Genomic DNA, 14607 nt, shown 5'->3' on the forward strand with positions numbered 1-14607 from the left:
CAATCTTTGACTTGGCCCATTTATCGGTGAACTAAAGATTGGGGGGGTTAGGATACCTAGAGCTAACAGTAGCAACGGTCTCATCAGCCAACCTCTTTGGCCGGTCTTTGTAGTGGGTAAAGCAATCTCTGTAATTGTTAGCAATTACAAAGCGCATGAATGCCATGATGTCCTTTCCCCATGCATCCATCAAGATGCCTCCTGTCTGAGTGATGTCATAGAAGATCGTACCATCACTCGGAGGCATGTCTAAATCATTTGAATCATCCTCGTCCCCACCACCACCCCTCCCAAAGCACTGTGCCATGGATCCCCCACCACTCTCCCTGTTACTATGCCTGAAACTGTGTCGTATCGAACTAGTACGCTAGCCACTCGTAGCTAGAGACTACACGGGACTACGTGGACCACTCATACCTAGAGAACTGAGTCTCGACTGCACAAGAGTATGTCGACGGCTCTGCAAGACAGAAGGACCTCCTGACGGCATGGGGGAAGGGGATCGGTTGTGGCGCCGGCTAGGTTGTGGTGACTCTGCTAGGGTAATCTCAGCTAGTGTGGGGTTGGGGTGGTTTGGAGTCTATAGTACTAACTCTTGGGGGGTGTTCAGAGTACCCATCATGTAGCCGTATAACTCCCCAGGACTAGGAGGGTGCCCTAAAAGGTTATATAACTCCCGAAAGATGGTCTCCCGAAGATTAGGTGAGCCTGAACAGCTTCCTGGCCACATGATGAACTGGAAAAAAGAAAAAAAGAAGATTACTGATGAGCTGAGAAGAGAAAAAGAAGCAAAAAAGAGAGAGAAAAATTACCACAAAAAGAGAGGGAAAGAGAGGATAAAAGAGAAGCAAAGATAGGAAAAGAGAGAAGAAAAGATAGGCAAATCCTTTTTTTGGAAGTGGAAGTGGAAAGGGAAAGGGAAAGGCAAGAGGAAAGAGAAAGGAAAGGAAATGGAAAGGAAGAGAAGAGAAGGGAAGGGAAGGGAAGGGAAGGGGAGAGAAGGGAAGAGAAGGGAAGGGAAGGGTCTAAAACTGTCGGAGCGCATCTATAGACATGTCTGAGAAGCACATCTATTTTTGCATGTAACAGCGCATCTATAGACGTGGCTATCTGTTTCTAAAAACAGAGTAGATGCATCTATAGATGCGCCTCTAGATGCGATTTTAGATGCGCTCTGAGACGCATCCATAGATGCGCTTCGACAGACGGACTATGCTAAAAAGTGGAAAAAAACATGCGCCCGACAAAAAAGCGTAACATTGAACCCAAATTCTTTTGTTTCTTGGATACGACAAAGGACGAATCCAAAGAGAGCAACTTTCAAAGAAGATCAACCATAAAGAGACTTACCTTGGATAGAGGTATGGAAGCTTCTTGTCCTTCTTCAAAGTTGCTTCTCTTCCTTATTCAGCCTCTTCTCCTGCATGCTTAGAGATGATTGTGTAAGCCTGAAAGTAGTTCCTGGAGATAAGTGTCAGACTGTGGGTCTGTTAATAGCAAAGCAAGCAAGCCGCGTGAAACTTATGTGAAGAAAAGCAAAGCAAATGTGCTAAAAGTAGATTTGAAAACCGTAGCTATAAGCACGTCTAATGGTGCATCTATACACGGGTCTAAATATGTGTGTAATTGCGTTTCTAAATACACAGAGTAGATGTGGTTTTAGACGCATCTATAAACACGGGCCACAGAATAGATAGACGCGGGTTTAGACACGCCACAGAGTTCTAAGATTAAATATTTAAGGAAAAGCAAAATTTTTTGGGTTTTTTGTTTGTAGGATGTCTTCATCTTCAACAAGTAGCTCCACTGAGGATGAATCCCTTCATATACACCATCATGAAATGTGGTTGGAGCCAAAAATCAAATGTATGTATGATCGATGTCAAGGAATCATATATCGTGCATGCAGGATTACACTCAATCACATCTCAAAGTGTGGAGAATAGGATGCGACCGTAAACATGATAAGTGTTAAAGAGTTAAGGTTGATTGAGATACCTATGGGTTTTCATATGTTTGAGTTATGATCCCATTTTAATTTGATACAGGATGCAGTGCCACACCTGCATATGTTGCCCGATGCTCGTCATGAGGAAGAGAAGCGTCAACGATATGAGATGAAATCTTGAGGGGGGACCATTATGGATGCATGGAGTGATGGTGATAGTAGCCCTCTGCCATTACCTCATGAAGCCATGGAGGAGGAGGTGTTTGATGATATGGTGCAGGATTTATATGTGCATCAATCCGAAGGGAGGGATGATAGCATGGAGTAGGATGATCTTTTCGCCACAGCATAGACTCCACTGTTTGAGGGGTGCACATTCTCTATTCTACGTGCCTCCCTTGAGTTACTAAACTTGTAAACCATCTATGGCTGGAGCAATGCAAGTTTGAATGCATTACTCAAGTAAGCTTTAAAGTCTATTTTACAAACATGGTGAATTATGCTAGTGGGTCAATTACTCGAATGCTTTTCCTCATTTATGGTCTTCACGTGTAGGCTATTGTGTAAAATGCTTCCAAGGGAGAATAAATTACCGACCTCAAGAGATATGGCAAGGCAACATGTGACCTCTCTTGGAGGATTAGATTACAAGCACATCCATGCATGCGTCAACGATTGTGTTTTTCCTCGTGGACTACATAAGGATGCAAGAGAGTGTCCTACTTGTGGAGAGGCAAGATATAGAGCAGATTCAAAAATTTGGACGTGCCTCGTAAGGTTCTGCAACATTTTCCCATAATCCCTCGCATCCAATATATGTTCAAATGCAAATCCATTGCAGAGCTCATGTCATGGCATTCCTCCCATCGATCAACCGATGGCAAGTGGAGAACTCCTACAGACACTCCTGCGTCGAAGCATGTTGAAGACACATGGCCAAGCTTCAAGGAAGAACCTAGGAGCTTGAGACTTGGATTAGGTATGGACGGTATGAACCCATTTGGTCTCAAAAGCACCTGTTACAGTGTATGGCCAGTGATATTGGTGAATTATAATCTTCCACCCTCTATGGCTATTAAGAAAGGACATGTTATGTTGTCCTTTCTAATTCTAGGGAGACATAAAGTCCAAAATCCTGATGTTTATTTGGAGCCTTTGATTGACGAGCTAGAGATACTTTGGAGAGGTATCGAGGTGCATGATGTGAGCAGGCCTCCCTCGTCACGAGACTTCAACTACAAAGTAGTATTGATGTGGATGATGCATGACTTTCCAGGCTATGGCGAGTGTTCAGGTAAGCATTGCACTTTTACTTATGAATAGGCAACCGATGTGGCACCTTGAACCCACCTTCAACTCTTAATTGCATCTATTATTCAGGTCTCACTTCATCAGGTTACCATGATGTCCTATTTGTGGTCCTTGGCTAGTTGCCTCATGGGCAGACACATTGAATAAGGTCATCTATGAGGATCACCATCGATTTCTCCTACCTGATCATCCTAGATATGTTGCCCCTTGTAATGAAGTCCTCCCACAATCACTCACTGTGGGAGATTGGATGAGAATTTGGGACGGTTCCACGACTCCTCCACCACTTGACATGAGCTTGGCATGAGCCAGTAAGGGTTTGTAACTATTGTGTGCTATATTGGCTGGAAATAAAGATTGCCCGCTAACACTAGCTTCTGTTTAGATACTCCATCTTTTATCATTTACCATATTGGTCCCACCTCAAGCTCAATCACCTGCCTGATCCCATGCATATCTTCAAGAATGTGGCATCTACCATTTGGGAGCATTTGAATGGGACACAAGATTCTGTAGGCATAAGGGAGGATCTACGTACCACAGGGAGGATCTGTGAAGCTTGGCCACAAGAGAGACCAAATGGGCGTGTTTTTTTACCTCGTGCACCGTGGAGGTTATCAAAGCTAGAGATGGCAGCAGTGAAGCACGCTATTACTACAATTCGTACTCCCACTGGATGCATGAGGTGTTTGAAGGGGGCCTTTACAAAGAGCAAGAAAAACAGTGTAGAGCAATTTTATGGCTTGAAATCTCATGATTGGCACAAGATGCTCCAAGTAAGTATTCTATGTGCATAATATCTTTTTCCACTCAAATTTGTGAGTGAATAATTATAAGCAACTAATCAACCACCTCCTCGTGGGTTCAGTTCATACTACCTACTAGAATTTCTCATAGTGCATTGAAGGATGTGAAGGATTGTATTTACAAGATGGGTGAACTTGTGAGGTACTTTACATGATACAAAATATGATGTGCATCAATGCTCCATGCAAGGTGTTCATATTGCTAATATGGTGTTTTTTTCATTTCTAGGTATGTGAGCTCAAAGGAAATAGATCCCACAATGCTTGAGAATGCTCGAGTTATGTCAGTGGAGGTGGTTTGTTTAGTGGAGGAGACATTTCCATGTTCTATTCTCATAAGCCAACTACATCTTATTCTGCATTTGGTGGATGAGCTTGCTATATGCGGTACTATACATGCACGATGGTTGTTCTTCCTCGAGCGTTTCATGAAGACCTTGAAGGGCTTTGTGAGAAAAAATGCAAGACCCGAAGGTAGCATGGCCAAGGGTTGGTTGGTACAAGAGTCACTTGTATATATTTCTGAGTTTCTTGTTGATGTGGATAGCTCTCTCCCACGACTATGGAGAGATGATGAAGACCTAAGGATGACCTCTATTGTGCCTCAAGGGAAAGGATGCAACAAAGTAATAGACACAGAGTTGCTTAATAATATCAACCTCTATTGCATGCTTAATAGTGACGTGATGAAAAGGTGGGTGACAAGATATGAGGATGCAAAGGCAAGAAGACAAGAAGAAAGGACCCTCTTTCATACACCATGGATCTCATGTGCCATACCCTCAGCATCTAAGAGAACTTCCAAAGGATATTCATGTGAATTGGCTACTTGATGAAATGGAGAAAGTAGAGAAAGATGAGGGGATGCATATCACAATGGAAGAATGGGAGTATGCTAGGGGATGTATGAGCAAGTTCGGTATATAGAATATTATGCATAAGTTAGGAGCTTTCAATAATTTATATTGCTTATTTAATTGATTTTTTCTTGGTGTAGTGCAGTATGTTCAATGCTATATGGTGTGAGGGCAAGCATTTTTGAACACAACGGATTGATGATAAGAGAAATACACAAGATTGCACCATCATTGCTAGCTTTGAGGGAGCCAATGGAGCCATGGATGATTATTGTGGCATAATCCAAGATATTATTAAGCTTGACTTTCGACGCTTCTTTGTGTATGTTTTGGATGTAAAGTGGTTTAAGGACGTGGTGGAAAAAGGCCCTAATGTGACAATCAAATGCCATGCAAGTGGCTTTGTAACTATTGACTCCACAAAGTTTTGGCAAAGTAGGAAGGACACACTAGTACTACTGCAACAATGTGAACAAGAACTGTGCATACATATAAAAATACTCGCTTTTAAATATTTGATACCTTCGATGCAAGCAAAATAATATGATTGTATTTGTGTTTGAATTAGGTTGTCTATCAACCAATGGTGGATAATAATAGATGGTTGCATGTCATACCTATTATGCCACATTCCAAAGTGATGTATAGTACATTTCCTAATATGGAGTGTATGGAGGATGGTCATGGGCATGGAGGTGATGATGACTGTGATACGAGAGAGGAGGATGATCATGAGATAGGAGATCTAAACACTTGTTTTGATTTTGAAGTAGATAGTTTGGCAAGGGTTGATCTCATTGAGGATGAGATTGAACCGTAACCCATCATTGATATTGGCAAAATTATTTTACATATTGTCTCATTCTACTCACCTTACTTAATTCTTGTATATGTGGGCTTGCAAAAAAGCATTGATGTTTTTGTAAAAGTCATGTGCATTGGTAATCATGGGAAATGTTTGGAAAGTAGTGATGTATATCAAAATCTCACTTTCTATATTCTCTGTTTTGTGTCTAAATATGCATCTAAATATGTGTCTAATTCTCAGTGTAGACATGCTAATACACGTGCAAATAGACGCTCTAATAGATGCAGTATTAGACGGGTCTATATTTTCTCATTGTAGATGTGCTAATAGATGTGTCAATATACGTGCAAATAATCGACTTGTTAGACATGCTATTAGACGCGCCCATAATTTCTCTATTCAAGCAATGCCTATAGACGTGCCCGCTATTTTATGTATCTATCAAGCGCGCCAATAGTTGCTTTGTGTTGTTGTGCTAGTCGACAAGTTGGACATAGATGAAGGTGACAACTTCCAGGAGAATTCCAGAAGGAGATTGTGGGCACATGGAGGAGGAGAGCCTTGGGGGGCTAGGCAATCACACAGGAGGGTGTGGCAAGAGGAGGAAAGCCTTGGGAGAAGGTGTGTGCTCCATGAGGGAAGAGAAGTTGTGAGGCTATGAGGATTGTGTGAAGGAGATAGGCTGATGGGGTGGTGTGTAGTGAGAGCACGGTCTGCTCAGTGTGGAGCTTCGTCTTGCAGGAGAGTTCCAAAGGGGGTAGGAGAGCTCTGAAAGGGAGCACGCATCGTTATTGTAGGCCTGGATGTCTTACAGAGGGGGACATGATTGTTGCCGAAAGGGGAGGAGTTCATTACTTTGGGGAGCCTTAGGGGTTCAGAGGTCGCTAATATAGAAGGCTGGAAGCCTTTTCATTGAAGGGGACATGCATGCTCCAGGAGCTGGAAGTACATCAAAGAAAGAGCTTGGTAGGGGAGGCACAACTATAAGGATGGAGGAGCTTGGTGCTAATGAGCGCGATGGAGTAGGAGATGTTGATCGAGGTCTTGCTTTTTGGGTATTGGCTGCGTGTTGATAGTGTGGTTGAAAGAGACCTTGGGTGATAGAGTCCATGAGCTCCACGAAGACTGAATTCATGGGCTAATTGTTAGTCAGGGTGCATGTTTTCTTCAAGGCTGTCAACAGAGAGGTTTTGGCCAAGCATATGCTGGTGATGTTGAGAAGACCTTTGCATTAGAGGTTCCGAGAGTTGGTGATCTATTTGGTAGTTGGCTGAGCAAGGTTACTCCATAGGCAGGATAAACATTATTTGCACGTGAGCTGATACCAAGGATGTATGGGCTGGTTTTAATCCTCTGAAGGACTGCTAGCGATGTGAAATATTCTATGGGAAAGAGGAACCGTGGTCTTGACCATGCATGCAAATCTTATTAGAGGAAGGGGGACGCTATGGTGAGGCTAATGATGCAATAGAGAAGCTGGGAGAATACTGTGTAATGCATAGGAGATGGGCAATAGAGGCGCTATGAGCTCCAGATGCAAGTGACAAATCCAATGCTTAGTTTATCATGTGAAGGGATCAAGATGGGGAGCTTATTGAATTGAAGGGGTAACTCTTAGAAGAGGAAGAAGTGGATACTAGGAGCCCATCGGTGTGATTATGGAAAAGGTCATCTATTCCTGGTTGGGTATTGCATGAAGAGTTGTATCAGAAGGTTTGTAGAGAGAAGGATGTTGAATGAATGTCTAATTTTACCCTATGATTGCATTGTTCAATTGCTTTAAATGTGGATGAGGGTGGCTATGAAGGTGGATTAGGCTCTACTGCATTTGTCATCCACGTTTTCGTGCCTCCATGGAGGCATGTGTCACTTTAGTTCACAAGTGTGAGAGTGGGATTAGAAGTTAGAGAATCAGAGAGGTAAAGAGATGGCTCAGGACTTTCTAGAGTTCTGGGGGTTACCACATGAAAGTGTGTTTAAGTTTCTAAAAAAGATGGAGTTTACAGCCCTGATGAAGGATAGAGCAACTTCAGAGATCCTTTCTTAGATCTTGACCTTTTGTTTACAGGGTGATGCAAAAGCATGGTTACAGATGTTTGTGACCACCTTCAAAAATGCTCAATAGCATGACCCTGAGTATGGTGTGGTTAGAGTTGCTTTCTTGGCACAGTTTATCCATGTGAGGAGTCCGAATGAAGTATGGAAGGAGTTGTGCAAAATTTAGTGAAAGGATAGTCAGGATGTGGATCAATATCTGATAGAGTTTGGTAGACTGTGGAGTCTATGGTGTGAGGCTTTGATTCCTAAAGTACCCCTCCAGATGATAGTGACCGGTTTGTGGCTAGTCTGGAGCCTACCCTCCATTTGAAGGTGGAGCTAAAGAATCTGGATAGCTTTGAGGAGGCTATCAGAGTTGCTCGTGAGAAGGAGTGGAAGGTGAAGTGTCTGAGGCAGTTGGGAATACAGGAAGAACCAAAGAAGTATGTGAATGTTCCAGAGATGGTGAATGTACATCTTGAGAAAGAAGCTATAGCAATTCCTAAACAAGAGGATTCATTGAAGAAAGATATTCATGAATCAGTGGAGCTCATGAAGTCTTTAAGCTTGAATTGGATAGAATCTGCAGGAAGAGGAAGAGGCAGAGGTGTTATGGGAAGGAAGACTGATGCATCATCTGGTTCTGAAGGAAATTCAGTAGATATTGGAAGAGGGAGAGGGTATCCGAGTAATGTGCAATGCTGGAATTGTGGTGAGTGGGGTCATATCAATCCGCAATGTGAGAAACCAGCCAAAGCTAATGGTGGTATGTATGAGTTGTCTACAGGAATGAATGATAGGGTGATTGACCCTAGTATGCAGAGTGAGGATGCAATTCAGCCCAATGTTCATGAAGTCTATAAGGTCACATTTGTAGAGCAGGATATGGGATAGATTAACTTGTTGGAAATGGAGAAGGGTAAGGTTTTTGGAATCAGCCCTGAAGAGTTTTCAAAAGATGAGGAGGAGGAGGATGGAAGTGTTGATGATGTGCAACCAGTTATGGTTCAGCCTATGATTAGGGAAGTGATGAAGACTCCAATGTGCTATCTACCATGTGAATAGTTTACTAATTTTTCCTTGCATATTATCAGGGATGAGGATAAGGGTTCCTGTATGTCTATTTGTCATGATTTTAATGTGAAAGAGGCTGTTGATCATACTGTTAAATAGGCTGAAACTGATTATGAGCATGTTGATTGTACTTCTGACTCTTGGCAGAGAAATCCAGATATGTTGTTTTAGAAGATTATTGATGATGCTATATATAGATTGTGAAAGTGACGTTAATGCTGAGGAACCTGATGTGTGTGAGTATGGATATGACTTGGATGGATGATCTCTTTGATTCAGAAATGAGTAATGACTTACATGTGCCTATACTTCAGCCAGTCCAGGTAGAATGTGATGATCAAAATGTTACTAATGAAGATACTATGGATGAAGTACATATTGATGATTTGGGTGATGAGTTGGATATTGCAGCTTGTGAGAATTTGGATGATGAGCTGAACTATATTCTTGATAATGCATTGGATGATCTGTTGGAATTAGCTTCCTTGGAGAAGATAACAAACACTTGCATATCAGTTGTGCAGGAGGGGAGTGATGGTGTGACTGATGATGAGTTAGATGCTGTTTTGGATGATGACGTGCTCTGATAATCAAAACCATGTACTTGTGCAAATCCTTTTGCCATGAGCCATGAGCCTTGTACTTATCCAACGTGCTGTCGAACTTGTACTTGGTCTTGTACACCCACTTGGTTCTGATTACCTTGTGTTTTGGTGGTCGATCCACAAGGTACAAGTGTTGTTCTTTATTATAGAGCCATACTCCGATTGCTCCATCCACCTATCACCACCCTATGCCTCTTCAAGACACTTGGGTTCTTCAGCACGAATCACCTCTATCATCAAAGCATAGTTGACCAAGTGTTCCTGTGCCCTTCTTTGCTCCTCTAATCTCTTGGACCGGTGGTGTTCGGATGGTTCCTCCTCAATGGCTAGAGATTCTCTACCATCCAGAAGCTGCTCTACCCACTTTGGGAATGGCCATTTTCATTGCGGTTCTGCAGGCTCTTCTTCCTCTTCTTATCTTGAATCCTCCCAAGCACCATTGGGGGAGTTCGCTCTGCTATTGGTGGTTGTACTGGATGGATATCCTAGTCTTGGTTGTCTGGGAAGGAAGCATCCTCCTCCAATTGATGCGGCTGTTCTGAGAAGACAACATGGCGACTTACTATTACCTTCTTGGTAACAGGATTATAGAGATGGTAACCCTTCACCTCTTCACTATAGCCCAAGAAAATATACTTTTGGCTCTTCAGTTCCCATTTGGCCCTGTTAGCATCAAGGACATGCACAAAACAGTCAGATCCAAAAACTCTAAAATGTGTAGCTAAAGGTTTCTTACTAGAAAAGGCCTATAGTGGAGTCATCCCATTCACAGCCTTTGTGTAGCTACGATTTAGAATGTAAACTGCTATGTTACATGCTTCAGCCCAGAAAGACTTTGGCAAATCTTTCCCTTTCATCATACTCCTACCCATTTCGCAGATGATGTGCATCTTGCACTCTACTACTCCATTTTGCTATGATGTATGTAGCAGGGGTTTCTGTCTCTTGATCCCGTGACTTTGTAGTAACTTTTGAATTCACTTGATGTGAACTCTCCACCTCTATCTAATATCAACTTTTTCACCTTCCTCCCCGTTTCTTTCTCGACCATTACATGCCATTCTTTGAGCTTACTAAAAGCCTCATCTTTAGTCTTCAGGAAGTATATCCATATCCTTCTACTGTAGCATCGATCAGCATCATGAAGTAGTAGGAACCACACAAAGCTTCCGTCTCCATATTTCCACAGAGGTTCGTATGAACGAGCTCTTGAGGAGCCTTTGCCCTATTAGCCTCTTTAGGAAAGGGCTACCGATGCTGCTTGCCCCCATCATGCAAGCTTCACATACATCGGGCAGATCTGTAATTTATGGTAGGTCTGCAATCATTCCACTTTTATGCATCTCCTTTAAAGAACTACAGTTCAGATGACCAAACCTCTCATGCCATAGCTTAGTGTTGCTCACATCGGCTCGAGCACTGAAAGTTGAGAGTTCATAGATGCTCTTATATAGCCACCAGTCGTAGTCGGTTAGACGCAATTGGGTGACGACCCAATCCGCCCAAAACGGCCGACTGGAGGTCAGTTCCAAAATAGGCCACCGACCACACGAGAGAACCGTGACACAAAATAGGGAAACTAACCTATGGTTGCTGTATCCGGGATCATCTGGGGCTCCAAAAGGGCCCGACAACCCGAGAGTGGGTTGCCCCAAGAAATGCTCCATCTACCCTTAGTGCAGTCAATCATGGGATGCCTTCCTGCACTTGCATGTAGCCTAGCTGGCAGTGTTCCAACTCTATCTAAAGTCATCCAGCCATGATGCTACACATGGCCCCCATCTGGTGTCCAAACCAAGACCTATTGGATAATCGAGCTACTCAAATGCCTTCTCCTCATATGGGGGGCTTACAAGTAGAGTTAGCTGGTTCTCGCCTAGTTACACGAGAGTGGAGCATTGATATCTAACATAAATAATTCAATGCTATATCATGCGAGGTATTATGTCAAATTTTTATTGTGCAATTGTTGAAGTAATTAATGTGGATGTGTTGGGATATGGGTTGCACGATTGTCGTGACTTATACTATGAAGTGGAATTGGAATAATGCAATGCTATTATCACACGATTCACGAAACATTTTGCAAAATTAGTTTCAACATACATTATATACAAATCATAGACTTTTGTCCATTAAATTAAAGATCTACAATGCCCCAAAACACTACATGGTAAATTGTACTGGCAACACAATCATTCACAGAACGTTCTTTCTGATCGTTTCGACTACTTGATCGCTAGGTGAGTTGATATGCAAAAGTTATTAAAGATGCATTGTAAATCAGCATTACGATCATGATTGATGAAAACGGACAACATTGGCTTGTTCGAGGCATATGCGCCAGTTATTTTGACTGGCTAGATCACTATATTTCGATTTTAGGTAAGAAAGTTATGGTTATTTCTTTTTGCTACCTACTATCAATAAACTGGTAGAAGAGTATTTGGACAGGAAGATGAACACTCATAATAGAGAAGAATTGATCTAGGACATGAGGATGGAAAAGGTTCTTACTTTCATAGAATCAACAATATTTGAAGCAAAAGCAAAAGCAATGAAAAAATATACTTAATGATAAGAAGCTTCTTGATACGGTGTCGCCCTCCCGCTTTCAGTCTCCAACAGTTGATCACACCATCTTGCACTCAGTATTTATGTTCCCTTGAATTTAACACACTGCATATCATGCTTTTACATTCCCACATGAAGAAATAAGATGCTCAATCACATATAGCAGACTTCTTTAGCTATAGGACTTCATAAAAATTTAGATGAAGAGGAGACCCAACACCCATCGGTCATATCCCATAAAAACCAAGAGTGTAGGATCGTTGTTGTAAGCATAGTCAATATTTAGGGATCAATATCTTAACTAATTGATTTCAAGTAGAGTCTCAATCTTGTCGTTAAGACAAAGGTAGCCTAATCTACATGCTTTTGTAGTGATAATTATATATGTTCAACAGACTAGAAAGTTGATTAAGAAAACCACTTGGAAAATAGGTTAACTATCATATGAAAGCAATTTTTAATTTCTATTAGGTAATTAGTGAAAAAAAGAGTTTAGCACTTTAGCACTTGTTATTTCATGCTTCTTTTGCAAACGTAAAAGCCAATGATGCTTCATATATATAAAGCTAGTTTTTATTTAGTGCATCCTTTGCTGACTAGTTTCTTATTTAGTTCATCGCTTGCTGAGTCTTTATGTAAGTGCTTTGCTACTCAACATTCATAGAGCATCCTTCAACCAAAGAGCTCTATCAATATCTATACTCAGGTGCCTCATAAAGCTTGATTGTTTTTTAGCAATCACTATTACATACATCTATGTGTTGGAGCTTTTCTTTGCCTGTTGGTAATATAGAGATAAACCAACTTTCTTTAATGTTGTACATGATTGGGAACCATGATGTCATTGTAGTTTAGTAAAATGCTTTGTTCTTGATATTTTACTTGAAAGGTTATGTTATTTGTATTCCACTACATTCATATGCTTGGTGTTTTATTCACAATGATAATACATGTATTATTATGTTTTGCTAGCAAGTTTGGGTCTATAGCTTCAAATTTTCATAAATCTTGGTTAAAGAGACTTGTGAAATATTGTATATCAAGCTTTACTTTCAGCATGAGAGCTCATTGATTCAAAGGGACTTCCAAAATATTTTGTATTGTTTTGAAGGCTAGATTTTCTTCGATTATCTTATCATTTACTTTTGATTTCCTAAATGTTTTATGTTATTTTGAAGGTGAGAGTTACTTTTAATTATGTTATGATTTTGAAATTAGGTTCTCTTTCATCTTTGTTAATCAAGCATACCTATAGGCCATCCATTGTATTTGATCTGGAGTAGGCTAAATATCATATAGGTGTGCTTGATATGCAAAAGTCAATAACGATCTAATGTTTCTTTCTCTCTTATAAGCTAACATCTTACTTGATTTGCTCATCATGTATTCAACACCAGTTTTACTTTCATAAGTTGGTCCATCCTATGAAAGAAAAGGACTTGCTGAATGTTTTACGTTGGTAACATTCTAACATGTTTTATTTCAATCTTTCTTTCAATGTATTTAGCTTTGATATCATTACTCCTTGGATACGTTACTTCACGTATGCGAAGGTGCTTCTCACATGTTTTCTTGTCGTTTTCAAGGCACTTGTTTATTTCCAAGAGGTGAGCTCATATGTTCTCTTTCATCACACTCAGTTGTTTCTTTAAGTACATGCAAGTTTGCACATATATCTAGATACAATCCAATGGACTAAATGCACATTCGATACCTATAGGATGAGTATATCTACTTTGTTTTTCATACTCATCTACATTTATGAGTGCATGCAAGGTCTTGCTAGACCAACAATTAGTTCCTTCTTTGTTGATTAACTTATTGATGACTTATGGTATGTATTTACTTATTGGTTCTAGCAAGGCATACTTTTATTTCACCCTTTATGTGGTGAGGTATACTTATATGTCTTTCAAGATAAATACCTATGGCTGACTTATTGAGTACTCATTTGGCCGTGGCATTTATAGAATACTTATTGCATATTGGTTTGAACGTGGCAAGGTTCAACGTCTTTTAGGTGACAATATTTATGAACACATATGGCTGATTGCTTGAGTACTCATTTGGATGTGGCATATGGCTAACTACTTGAGTACTCACATGGACATGGTACATGGCTTATTACGGACTCCTCATTTGGATGTGACACATATTTACTTGTTTGGATGTGGTACATGGATTATTACTAAGTACTCATTTGGATATGACACAGATTTATTTGGCTTTCAGGATGGACACATATGAATTACTAATTGAGTACTCATTTGAACATGGTCATATTGTGTACTCATCTGCATGTGGCAAGATTCAATGTCTTTCCGATGAACACATATGGATTACTTCTTGAGTACTCGTTTGGACATGGCACATATGGATTATTTATTAAGTACTCGTTTGGACATGGCACATATGCATTACTATTGAGTACTTGTTTGGACATGATCACTCTTCCTGGATGCCCATTTGCTTGGTTACTTCTGGATGTTCTTTGTAATCTCGGATGCTCATATTCCCGGTTGTTTGGTAGTTTTGAATGTGAAGAGGTTGTTATTTCATTCCCGCTATGATTATGTAAGCTATGTCT

The 14607-nt window shown here is 40.8% G+C and overlaps 1 pseudogene; it reads left to right on the forward strand.

The window, feature by feature from the left end:
* The first annotated feature begins 1778 nt into the window (after window positions 1–1778).
* LOC147899992 (uncharacterized) lies at window positions 1779–2414 on the forward strand (annotated as a pseudogene).
* Window positions 2415–14607: the final 12193 nt, after the last annotated feature.

This window comes from Dipteris shenzhenensis, chromosome 7 (genome assembly GCF_047967505.1).
Source record: "Dipteris shenzhenensis isolate YYH24624 ecotype China chromosome 7, Dip_SZ_1.0, whole genome shotgun sequence".
Lineage (NCBI taxonomy): Eukaryota > Viridiplantae > Streptophyta > Polypodiopsida > Gleicheniales > Dipteridaceae > Dipteris > Dipteris shenzhenensis.